This window comes from Stenella coeruleoalba (genome assembly GCF_951394435.1).
Source record: "Stenella coeruleoalba genome assembly, chromosome: 3".
In the NCBI taxonomy this organism is placed as follows: Eukaryota; Metazoa; Chordata; class Mammalia; order Artiodactyla; family Delphinidae; genus Stenella; species Stenella coeruleoalba.
Window position 1 is genome coordinate 10,208,293 of NC_137148.1, and position 13,158 is coordinate 10,221,450.

Consider the following 13,158-nt stretch of genomic DNA (forward strand, 5'->3'; position numbering starts at 1 on the left):
ACTAACTAAAGACCCTCTGGTTCCAATCTACCACCATGCTGCATCTCCTTATGAACCTTTCCCGCCGAGAGGCAAGGTCTGAGCTCTTCTTTTTAATCTAAGAACGTTGTTTAACTAGCAAACATTGTTATAAAATAGACATAACACTTTTTAATTTTGTTTTTTAAATCCCCGTGACCTATTTATTTTATAACTGGACGTTTGTACCTTCTGAGCCCATTCATTTATTTTGCCCACTCATACCTCGGGCAACCACCAATCTGTTCTCGTATCTATGAGCTTGTTTTCTTGTTTGTTTTTTGATTCTACATACAAGTGAGATCACACAGTATTTGTCTTTCTTTGTCTGACTCATTGCACTTAGCATAATGCCCTCAAGGTCCAGGCATGTTGTCGCAAATGAAGGGATTTCATTCTTTCTTATGGCCGAATAATATTCATATATATATATATATATATATATATATATATATATATATATATATACGCGCTACGTTTTCTTTAACCATTCATCCACTGACAGACACTTAGGTTGCTTCCATATCTTGGCTATTGTAAATAATGCTGCAATGAACCTGGGGGTGCATATATCTTTTTGAATTAGTATTTTCGTTTTCTTCAGATAAATATCCAGAAGTGAAATTGCTGAATTATATGGCAGTTCTATTTTTAATTTTTTGAGGAAATTCCATATTGTTTTCCATAGTGCCTGCACCAAATTATAATTCCACCAACAGTGCACAAGGGTTCCCTTTTCTCCACATCTACACCAGCATTTGTTATCACTTGTCTTTTTGCTGATGGCCATTCTAACAGGTGTGAGTTCATACCTCATTGTGGTTTTGATTTGTATTTCCTGATGATTAGTGGTGTTGAGCATCTTTTCAAAATGTACCTGTTGGCCATCTGTATGTCTTCTTTGGAAAAAATATCTATTCAGATCTTCCTCTCATTCTATAATTAGATTGTTTGGGGGGTCTGTTTGTTTGTGTGCTATAGAGTAGTATAAGTTCTTCATACAGTTTAGATATTAACCCCTTATCAGATATATACTTTAAAATATTTTCTCCCATTCCATAGGTTGCCTTTTCATTTCATTAATGATTTTCTTTGCTTTGCAAAGCTTTTCAGTTTGATGTAGTCCTACTTGTTTATTGTTTGCTTTTGTTGCCTTTGCTTTTGGAGTCAGATACAAAAAATCATCGCCAAGACTGATGTCACAGAGCTTATCACCAATGTTTTCTTCTAGGAGATTTATGGTTTCAGCTCTTACACTCATGTCTTTCAGCCAGTGAGTTAAGTTTTGTGTATGGTGTAAGACAGTGGTCCAGTTTCATTCTTTTGCATGTGCTGTCCAGTTTGCCAGTACCATTTATTGACCAGATATAATATTTCTGAACATTAGCAATGAATTTTCAGGATTCCATGTTAACTTATCTTGCTGAACAGGTAAGATATCTAATTTGTTACTGATTATTTACTGCCCAAATCCTCATAACCTGAAAAACTGTAATTGATGAAATCAATGTCAGTGCAGAAACTCTGACATTTTTTTAAATGATATGAAAGATGATATTGAGGACGTGGTACCACAAGTAGGGATTACATGAAGGGAGGAGACAATTCTGAATACACTGGCTGAAGAACCAGGATCCTCGGTGACCTCTTAAGTCCAGTTTGATGGGCTGAATCCTGTAAGATGTATCAATAACAAATGCAAAATTCTACACTAGGGATTAGAAAACCAAATGAACAAGAATCGCATGGAGAGACTGGGTAGCAACACATATGAAGAAAATCTCCTTAGGAGTTTTAGCAGTAATAAGTATATGTTGGAATAACCTATAATAAGAGATTCTTGCAGGCAGTCGCCCTAGGCTCTTCCTACCTAAAGTGTGGTCTCTGGACCAGCTATATCAGTATTACCTGGGAGCTGGTTAGAAATGCAAAATCTTAGGACACACCCCAGACATACGTAAGCAGACTCTGCAGATTACAAAGGTTCCCAGGTGATTTTGTATACACATCAAAGCTTGGGAAGTGCCACCCCGAGCTCTTAACCAGGTCACACCAGGTGAAACTCTAGTCCAGCCTAGGGAGACCACACCTGCAATACAGGAGTACCTGTCATCACATGATAATGAGATGTAGATCAGTTAAACCATGACAGGGGATAAGCTTAAACCCCTATAACTATCAGGATTATTCAAAGGCGCTGGGGATGCTTAGTTCAGAATGTGCTCTGTAACACACAAATCCACTAGCCAAAGACATGCAAATATTTAGCACTTAAAATGAAGCTAGTCTCAATTAAGATGTTCTGTAAGCATAAAATACACCCCTAGCTGCAAAGACTTAGTAAGCAAAAAATGAATGTGAAATATCTCTTTAATAATTTTTATATTCATTATGTTGACATAATATGTTGGATATATTGGATTAACTGCAGTATATTACTAAAATTAATTTCACCTATTTCTATGGGCATTTTTTTTTTTTTTTTTTTTGCAGTACGCGGGGGCCTCTCCCTGTTGTGGCCTCTCCCGTTGCGGAGCACAGGCTCCGGACGTGCAGGCTCAGCGGCCATGGCTCACAGGCCCAGCTGCTCCGCGGCACGTGGGATCCTCCCGGACCGGGGCACGAACCCGTGTCCCCTGCATCGGCAGGCGGACTCTCAACCACTGCGCCACCAGGGAAGCCCTATGGGCATTTTTTAACATGGCTTACTAGAATATTTTAAATTGCCTATGTGGCTCCCATTTTATTTCTATCTGACAGCGCTACTGTAGACACACCCAGGAGGACACATGGTGGCTCTTTTCAAACGTGTGGAGCCCCACTGTATGGAAGAAATATTAACCTGTCTCAGACACAACCAAACATTAGAACAAGGACTTAATAATGTTATATGACCCCGAGCAGGTAAAGAAATCTCCTGTTTTCCAAACATGCCCAGTAGGGAATGTCATCACTTCCACAGATTCATCACTGAATCTAAGAGTCTCTGGAGAAGGACTGGTGGGGGTGCAGACAGGCTAGAGCATGATCAGAGGAACTGATATCCATGCTTGCAGGTGGACATCTTCCCAAAGATGCCACGGACCCTCGCTATTGTCTATGTGGATAAATTACACATCACCTATTAGAACAAAGATTGCTGTGTTGAGACTGTCAAGCTTCCCAGCCAGCCTGCTTCACTACTACAGGAGGAGAAAATAAATAAGTGAATACAGTCTCTCTGTTTCCATAAATCTGATCAACAATATATGATGAAGACTGACAACAGAGTTTAGCAAGAAATATCTATCTCACCAATATGATATTGAAGATAATGCAAAACAATTAACTCTCTTGATTCCAAGACAAAGCTACAAAATTCTGGCTCATATTTCGGATTTAAGTAACTCATCTTCTAGCTGTCTATTAAAAATGCTAAGTAATTATTTATGGTCCTACGAGATTGTCTCTACTTGGATCAATAAAATCTCAAAAAGTAAATGTTTTCAAGGGCTATGTGGTTTTAACAGACCAGGCTTTTAAAGAGAAAAAAATATTATTGGATCTGGCACAAAGAATCTGAAGAGTAGCTGGATCTATCTTTGAATTAAAAAATATCCGGGGCTTCCCTGGTGGCGCAGTGGTTGAGAGTCCGCCTGCCGATGCAAGGGACACAGGTTCGTGCCCCGGTCCGGGAAGATCCCACATGCCGCAGAGCGGCTGGGCCCGTGAGCCATGGCCACTGAGCCTGCGTGTCTGGAGCCTGTGCTCCACAACGGGAGAGGCCACAACAGTGACAGGCTCCCACGTAATGCAAAGAAATTTAAAAAATAAAAATATAAAAAATATTAAAAATATCAGTAGCCCAAAGTGGTTCAAACACTGCTGTCCAATTTGGATTTAGATTCAAGAGAACTCAGTTTGAATCCTACTTCTCATCAAGGTTAAATTATGAGATTTTAGTTTGCTCGGTCATTGGGTGTTGAACTATCATTCCTCCAGCTCCACTCTCCTTAGTCCATATTCCTATGTAAGTGGAAGGAAAATAGGACCTCCTCTTTAACCCAAGAAAACCCATTTTCATCCAAATAAAGCCTATGTGATATTTAAGACTGAATAACCTCACAGAAATATTTTAATACATATTTCTAAGAAGGATGTATAGTAGCCCCCCAAAGACTTTTTAAAATTGATAAAGCCATCTATCTTGAATGCATTAGGAATACTCCTAAGTAAGGGATGGATAGACTGAAATACACACACACACACACACACACACACACACACACACACACACACACACACACACACCATTCCTTGCCAGATTCTGAAGTCTAACATTGCAACTCCTGAAGCAAATCAGGATATGCATGTGCAAATTCCCATTAAAATGAAAGCAATCTCCTAGCTATAATTATTTCATTCATTCTGCAAATTGAGAAATCGGTTACAGCATAAAGTAGTACAGCCCAGAACATCTATATCACTTTGTTTTTCATTGTAGAACTCCTGGATTCACAGAGCACCTGTTGTTTACTTTAACCTCACCTCTTTGAGGTGATGCCATGATGCCATGTTTATCCTGTTGCCAGCCTTTTGATGCATTGATGGTTTTTCAGAAATCGCAGTTAACTGGGTTCTTTTTCTTATTAATCACTATAATCAGCTGTAGTTCCTACAGGGAACTATATTCAATATCCTGTGATAAACCATAATGGAAAAGAATATGAAAAAGAATGTATATATATGTACAACTGAATCACTTTGCTGTATGGTAGAAATTAACACAACATTGTAAATCAACTATATTTCAATAAAATAAATATAAAAAATATATCAAGCCAGCTGAGAGGGGGTGCTCTGGGCACAAAGATAAACTAGAAGTTTTCATTTATACAATACATCCAAAGACAAGAGACTACCAACATGAAGGAAGTTTCATTCCACTTTGCCAAAAATTCCAAGGAAATGAGAAACGGTAAGTGGAAAACGTAGGCTTAAATTGTGTGTCAAATTAAAAATTATGAACATATTTTGTTTCATAAAGACAAGCACATTTCCTAGATGTGAAATTCTAAAGGTAATACATTGGCAATAAAATAGCTACTAACAATCAACTGCTCATTTATACAGAAAGCATGGATTCATTTGCATTATTTCTACCAAATATCCAGCTTTATGTCCTTTATGAATACTAATATTATTCCTACTGCACATTTTTCATAAGTAATTAAATTGACAGAAGAAACTGGATTGGGGAATGAGAAGGAAGGCCAATATTACTAATGTAAAAACATAATTTTTCCTAAAAATAAGGGGAATTCTTTTTTTTATGCTCAACTGGTTTTTAAAAAAAAATTTACTTAAAATATACATAGCAATTTACTATTTTAAGCATTTTTAAGTGTACAGTTCAGTGGCACTAAGGATACTTAAAATGCTATGCAACCATTATCATCATCTGCCTCCAGAACCTTTTCCTCATTCCAAACAGAAATTTCATAACCTTTAATAATAACTCCCCATTTCCCTCTTCCCCTGCTCCCTGGCAATCTCTGTCCTACTATCTATCTCTATCCTAGGAACCTAATACAAGTGGAATCATACAATAGTTGTCCTTTGGTGTCTGGCTTATTTCACTCAGCATAATGTTTTCAAGGTTCATCCATGTTGTAGCATGTATCGGTACTTCATTCCTTTTTATGGCTGAATAATATTCCATTTAATGGATAATACCACATTTTGTTTATCCATTCATCTATAGATGGACAGTTGCATTGTTTCCACCTTTTGGCCATTGTGAATAATGCTACTATGGACACTGGTGTACAAGTATCTGTTTGCTTTCATATTCTGGGCATATACTCAGAAGTAAATTTCTGGATTGTACTCTATGTTTAAATTTTTGAGGAACTGCCAAACTTTCCTACAGCAGCTGCACCATTTTACACTCTCACCAGCAATGCATAAGGGTTTCAATTTTTCCACATCTTGGACAACAATGATTATTTTCCATTTTTTAAATAACAGCCATCCTAATGGGTATGGAGTGGTATCCCACTGTGGGTTTGATTTGCATTTCCTTAATGGCTAGTAATGTTGAGCATCTTTACATGCTTATTAGCTATATGTATATCTTCATTGGAGGAATGTCTCTTCAATCCTTTGCCCATTTTTGAATTAGGTTGGTTTTTGTTGTTGTTGAATTTACACAACTGATTTTTTTTTTTTTTGCGGTACGTGGGCCTCTCACTGTTGTGGCCTCTCCTGTTGTGGAGCACAGGCTCTGGACGCACAGGCTCAGCAGCCATGGCTCACGGGCCCAGCCACTCCGCGGCATGTGGGATCTTCCCAGATCAGGGCACGAACCTGTGTCCCCTGCATCGGCAGGCGGACTCTCAACCACTGTGCCACCAGGGAAGCCCCTACACAACTGATTTTTGACAAAGGTTCAAAAGCAATTCAGTTGAGGAAAGACACCTTTCTTTTTTTTTTTTCTTTGTTAACATAAGAAAACGTCTTTTATTCATTTTTTTGAATTTTATTTTATTTATTTTTCTACATCAGGTTCTTATTAGTTATCTATTTTATACACATTAGTGTACACATGTCAATTCCAATCTCCCAATTCATCCCACCACCCCCACCACCCCGCCACTTTCCCCCCTTGGTGTCCATACGTTTGTTCTCTACATCTGTGTCTCTATTTTTGCCCTGCAAACCAGTTCACCTGTACCATTTTTCTAGATTCCACATATATTAGTTAATATGTAATATTTGTTTTTCTCTTTCTGACTTACTTCACTCTGTATGACAGTCTTTTGATCCATCCATGTCTCTAAAATGACCCAATTTCATTCCTTTTTTATGGCTGAGTAATATTCCATTGTATGTATGTACCACATCGGCTTTATCCATTCGTCTGTCAGTGGGCATTTAGGTTCCTTCCATGACCTGGATATTGTAAATAGTGCTGCACTGAACATTGGGGTGCATGTGTCTTTTTGAATTATGGTTTTCTCTGGATATATGCCCAGTAGTGGGATTGCTGGGTCATATGGTAGTTCTATTTTTAGATTTTTAAGGAACCTCCATACTGTTCTCCATAGTGGCTGTATCAATTTATATTCCCACCAACAGTGCAAGAGGGTTCCCTTTTCTCCACACCCTCTCCAGCATTTATTGTTTATAGGGGGGAATTCTTTTGTTCATTTATTTTCAAATATATTCTGCTACTGGGCACTAATAAATAAAGATAATAGCACCTGGATACAAATCTAAGATTACAGTATTTCACTCATAGACATTTGCCTCTGATTAATGAAAAGTGAAAGTTTCTATTTCAAATAGATATAATCCTTTATACCACCTGAGATAAGCTTCCTTAAATATAGTTCAGACATACTATTTATTTATAAAGTAAATTACTACCTAAAGCTTCCCCATTTACTGTGGTTAATTTTGTGTGTCAATTTGCTGTGGCTATGGTACTCAGTTCTTTGGTCAAGAACTAGTCTAGATGTTGCTGTAAAGGTGTCTGTGGGTGTGATGAACATTTATAATCAGCTGACTTGAAGTAAAGCAGATTACCCTCCAGGTGTGGATGGACCTCATCCAATTCGTTGAAATCCTTAGGAAAAGACTCAAGTTTCCCAAACAAGGGATTCTGCCGCAAGACTACAACATAGAAACCCTGCCTGAGTTCCCACATAGAAACCCTGCCTGAGTTCCCAGCTGACTAGCCTGCCATGCAGATTCTGAACTTAAGACTGTAACTGCCATGGTCTGAATGTTATGTCCCCTCAAAATCCATATGTTGAAATCCTAAGCCCCAATATGATGGTATTAGGAGGCGGAGCCTCTGGAAGGCAATTAAGTCATAAGGGTGGAGCCAATAAAATGAAATTGATGCCTTTATAAAAGGGGCCTGGGAGAGCTCCCTTGCCCCTTACACCATGTGAGGATACAAGGAGAAGTCTGCAAGAGACAGGGAAGAGGGTCCTCACCTGACCATGCTGACGCCTTGATCTTGGACTTCTAGCATCCAGAACCGTGAGCAATAAATTTGTTTATAAACTACCCAGTCTGTGGTATTTTGTTACAGCAGCCCAAATGGACTAAGATGGCAACATCAACTCTCACCTAAAATTTCAATCTGCCAATTTGCCCTACAGATTTTGGATCTGTCAGTCCCCACAATTACATGAGCCAATGCCTTAAAATAAATCTAGATAGATAGATATGTATCTTTCTCCCTCTCTCTCCCTCTCTCTCTTATATATAAAGACAGGGAAAGAGAGAGAGAGAGAGAACCCTAGTATATTTTATTACTCTTTCTATATATTTTTTAAAAATTTTATTGGGGTTTAATTGATTTACAATGTTGTGTTAGTTTCAGGTGACAGCAAAGTGAATCTGTTATACAAATACATATATCCACTCTTTTTTTAGATTCTATTCCCCTATAGGACATTACAGAGTATTGAGTAGAGTTCCCTGTACTATGCAGTAGGTCCTTATAAGTTATCTATTTTATATATAGTAGTATGTATGTGTCAATCCCAATCTTCCAATTTATCCCTCCCCCTCTTAACCATAAATTTATTTTCTACATCTGTAACTCTATTTGGGTTTTGTAGATAAGTTCATTTGTAGCCTTTTTAAAATAATTTGTATGGAAACACAAAAGACCACGAATAGCCAAAGCAATCCTGAGAAAGAAAAATGGAGCTGGAGGAATCAGGCTCCCTGACTTCAGACTATACTACAAAGCTACAGTCATCAAAACAGTATGGTACTGGCACAAAAACACAAATATAGATCAACGGAACAGGATAGGAAGTCCAGAGATAAACCCATGCACTTATGGTCACATAATCTATGACACAGGAGGCAAGAATATACAATGGAGAAAAGACAGCCTCTTCAATAAGTGGTGCTGAGAAAACTGGACAGCTACATGTAAAAGAATGAAATTAGAACACACCTTAACACCATACACAAAAATAAACTCAAAATCGATTAAAGATCTATATATATATATAAATCAATATATAGATAGATATGTATCTCTCTCTCTAGATATGTGTAAATGTTTTATACATATTTATACATAATATATACATATATTACTTATATGTTATACACATATATGAGAGAGAGAGAGAATGAATCCTGACTAATACATTTACCAATGAAAATCTACACCTTCAATGATAAAACAGAATATGGTCACATGGTTCACCACGGAGTGGATTTCTTTTATTGGAATGAGATTTAAATGCCATCAAAAAAGATCTTGGCTTAAACTCTACCTATGAGGAGAAGAAAAGTCCTTACTCTGCATGACTGAAGGAACTGGCGCTCTGTATTCTCAGCTCTACTTATCTCTCAAGGTAACTTCCCAACTCCACTCTAGGGCCTGATGGTGGCTGGTTCCACCCATCCACAGTCAACAGGAGCAGCTGGCTCTCTGCCTTCTTGTTAATCAACACAGAGCCTGTTTGGTGATCCTACTTCTAAAGTCATTCAACAGAGTCTCACCAGGACATTCTCTCATAAGTGCTGAATTCTGCTTGGAGTTCTGAATCCACCAGCAAGACTGTTTATATTTCTGGGAGTTTGCTTGGCCTGTGTGTTGCTGCCAGCTCTCCACTTTGGCAATAAACAATGCCATTTGTGATTTTGGTAAACACAATATGTTTCCTAAGGTGCTGATGGTAAAAGTAATCTCTAAAATCTAAGTCTTGATTTCCAAAAACCTAGCCAGAACAAGCTATTCATATTTTAATCAGTGGTAAACAAATGGGTTAGGTCAGAGGGCAGCTGAATGCATTCCACGCGTTCCAGAAACCGTAAGTAAAAGCTTCTGAGTATGATTTCCTAGTCAAACAGCCATGGTGCATTTTCTCCTTCTACCTCAAGTCAACCACAAGCCTTCGTTCCCTCTCCATCTCCTTCTGTTCCCCTCTATTCACTGAGAAGAGGCTTACAGATCTTGACCTTGCTCCCTCCTTCACTGTATCCAGTGTTACTTGTTTGTTCTCCCTTTCCTTTACCTTTTTCAGTCATTAGCTTCCAGTTATTAACTTTACATTTTTCAGTTCCCACCATGGGCAACTGCCCTGTGCTCAGCTCTAAGAACATCACCCAGCACCTGACCTCGAAAGGCTCACTTCAGAGCCATTCGTTATAATCAAAGGTGATATTTAAAAGTCCAAAAAAGATTAAAAAGAAAAGTGCATTCTTCAAATTAGAAACAAATGATAACAGAATCCCTGTTTGCTAGTGATAGATAAAACTTGATCAGTACAATTCTAAACTATTATTTTCCTCCCTTGACCCCAGTGATGGTCTAATCGTAATACAAACAATAACAAGAATCAATAGAAAACTGAGGAAGATACTGTAAGAAATCATATTTGAGTAAACACGGGGCACCTCCTCATGGTACAGCATCATACAAAGGAAACTGCTGACACTCCCTTTCCTCAACAGAGATTATGACAATATCACGGGTCAGAGAAACAACATTAGAGGCTCAACACCACCAAGGTGTCCAAATAGCATCAAGTTCAAAACTACACATCTAGTGAAAAGATACTCTACACTTACATTCTGAAACCTCAAAACTTTTGTTTAAATGGGGTTTGAACACAGTCTCTCCTAGATCTTGGAATTCCACTGACCCTTTGGAAATGGCTTATGGGATACATCCGAAGCTTAACCAGGTAAGAAATGTAACAGAAGGCCAAAAACATGTACTTGAGTTACGTGTTCACAGAGGACCCAACTGTTATTCATTAGAAGAAACAGGTGGCTGGAAATGAACAATAGGAAACTGATTTCATAATGCATCTGGCCTTGTGCACTTTCACAGCTCAAAGTCCCCGCCCGCCCCCCCATAATCGGAGAGTCATTCATTCTGTTACATCTCTTTTCTTTCTCCCCTGTCTCTTATCTGCTTCCCTGTATCTATCTTTCAATGTTTTTTTCTCTTTTTGAACCTCCCCCAAATAATCAAATAACAGTCCAATCCGAGGAACCTAGTCAAATCATCTCCAAATTGGAAGCTGAATAAGCAAACTTGTGTGAAGCATCCACTGTGCCCACACCCCGCCCCATCTCCCACTCCATGGGAAACGCTCCATTCAGCTTTGCTCCCCTCACTCCACCAAAACCACTTTGGCCACAGTCCCCCTGTGGCCATCCCTTTGGTAAACTCAGGGTGGATTCTCAGGCCTGCCTTCCTTCATCCACCAACAGTGTTTTCAGGTTTCACCACAGCCAAGGTCTTGACTGATTTTGTTTGGCTTCATGGACATCATACTCTGATGGTTTTCCTCCTGCTTCACTGGCCATACCCGTCCTCGCTCTTCTGCTATCTCCTCCTTACCCTGACCTCCCTATAACATGTGCGCCACGGCTCACTGGCCTGATGTCCTCTTCTCTACTTGTACACTCGCTTCTTGGGGGATTGCAGCCAGTCTGGTGGCCTCAAACATCACACACCTGCTGATTATCACTCTCTCCAGCCTGGACCCAGACGCCTAAATCCTCCCCCACCCCGCCTACTCGACACTGACATCCAAATGCCCAAGAGGCCTTCTGAACTCAGCACTGATCTCTCAAGCTCACCCACCTCTCACACCTACTCTACCCACATCCTTCTGTGATGTCTCATGTGATGCCAACTCCATCCTTCGTGGTTACTCAGGCCAAAAATCTTAACCCGGCTTTGCCTCCCCCCACCCTATGCCCAACCCCCCTTGGGTCATTCATTTGCTTCTCCCTTCCAAATACATCCAGCGCTGGGCCACCTCTCACCACCTCCACGGTCCTCTGTCCCTAGTCTGAGACCCATCTTCACTCACTGGGCTCATGACACAGCGTCCTAACTGGTGCCCTGCTTCCACCATCACTTCCCTACAGTGGGTTCTTAACAGAGTCACCAGACTGATCTAAGCCCATGTCAGATCACGCCGGTCCTGAGATCAACACCTTCCACGGGACACAAGGCCCTAGAAAACTCCGGCTGAGCATCAGCTCTCTGATATATTCCCCTACCCCTATCCCCACAGCCACATCGTCCTTGCTATTCCTAAATCCCACGTCCAGGTGGCCTTTGTCCCGGCCACTCTCAGTGCCTGGACCAGTCTTCTTCCAGACAGGTCCCCGGCTCACTCCCTCACATTGACTCACTGCTCAGCCTCACCTCTTCCTCGCTACTCAATGCAAAATGTCAATAACCTCCTCTTCCCTGCTCACCGCTCTCCCTCGCCTTGCTCTTGTTTTGTTTAGTTTTCCATGGCACTTGTCGGCTTCTAACATACACTATAGTTCACTCATTTATGCTTACTGCTGACTGTCAGTCCCCCCATGACAGCCCAAACTCCCCACGAACACGTCTCTGCGTTTTGTTCACTAATATATTCTGAGCACCCAGAATAGTGCTTGGCTCAAAGAAGAGGCTCCGTGAACACTTGTTGAATAAATGAATACCCAGGGGCTTCCCTGGTGGCACAGTGGTTGAGAGTCTGCCTGCTGATGCAGGGGACACGGGTTTGTGCCTCGGTCCGGGAAGATCCCACATGCCGCGGAGCGACTGGGCCCGTGAGCCACGGCCACTGAGCCTGCGCGTCTGGAGCCTGTGCTCCACAACGGGAAAGACCACAACAGTGAGAGGCCTGCGTACAGCAAAAAAAAAAAAAAAAAAAAAAGAATACTCAAAGCACTAACTTGAAAATTGTATGCAATATTTGCAAAATCTGCCCTAAAATTTACAAAAGACATATATTTCAACTTAAGGCAGATTCCTAATGTGGACTGAACTCAGTACTGAACTGGGAATCAAAAACCTAGAGATGAGCTGGGACCCCGTTCTTACCACTTGGCCTTGAAGAAATTCTTTAATTTCCCCAAGACCCAGTTCCTCCTCTATAAAATCAGAATACACAGTTTCATAGTTGTTTCACAGTTTCTTGTTGTTGTTTTTATGTTTAAGACCAAATATGACGATGCATGTAAAACGATAAATTCAAAAGTGCAAAAGATCATATGAGAGGGTCCACTCTTCCCCTGCACTGGACCATTTGCCATGTGCTGTCATTTTTTACAAAGCAAGTAATAAAAATACTCTGTAATTGTGATGTGCAGCTGCAC

The 13,158-nt window shown here is 40.1% G+C and overlaps 1 protein-coding gene across 1 annotated transcript in view; it reads right to left on the minus strand.

Annotated features, from left to right (window-relative positions):
* The window catches only part of CTNND2 (catenin delta 2), a 935,284-nt gene that overhangs the window by 879,357 nt on the left and 42,769 nt on the right, over positions 1-13,158 (minus strand). The gene's annotated exons all lie outside the window — the stretch shown is intronic.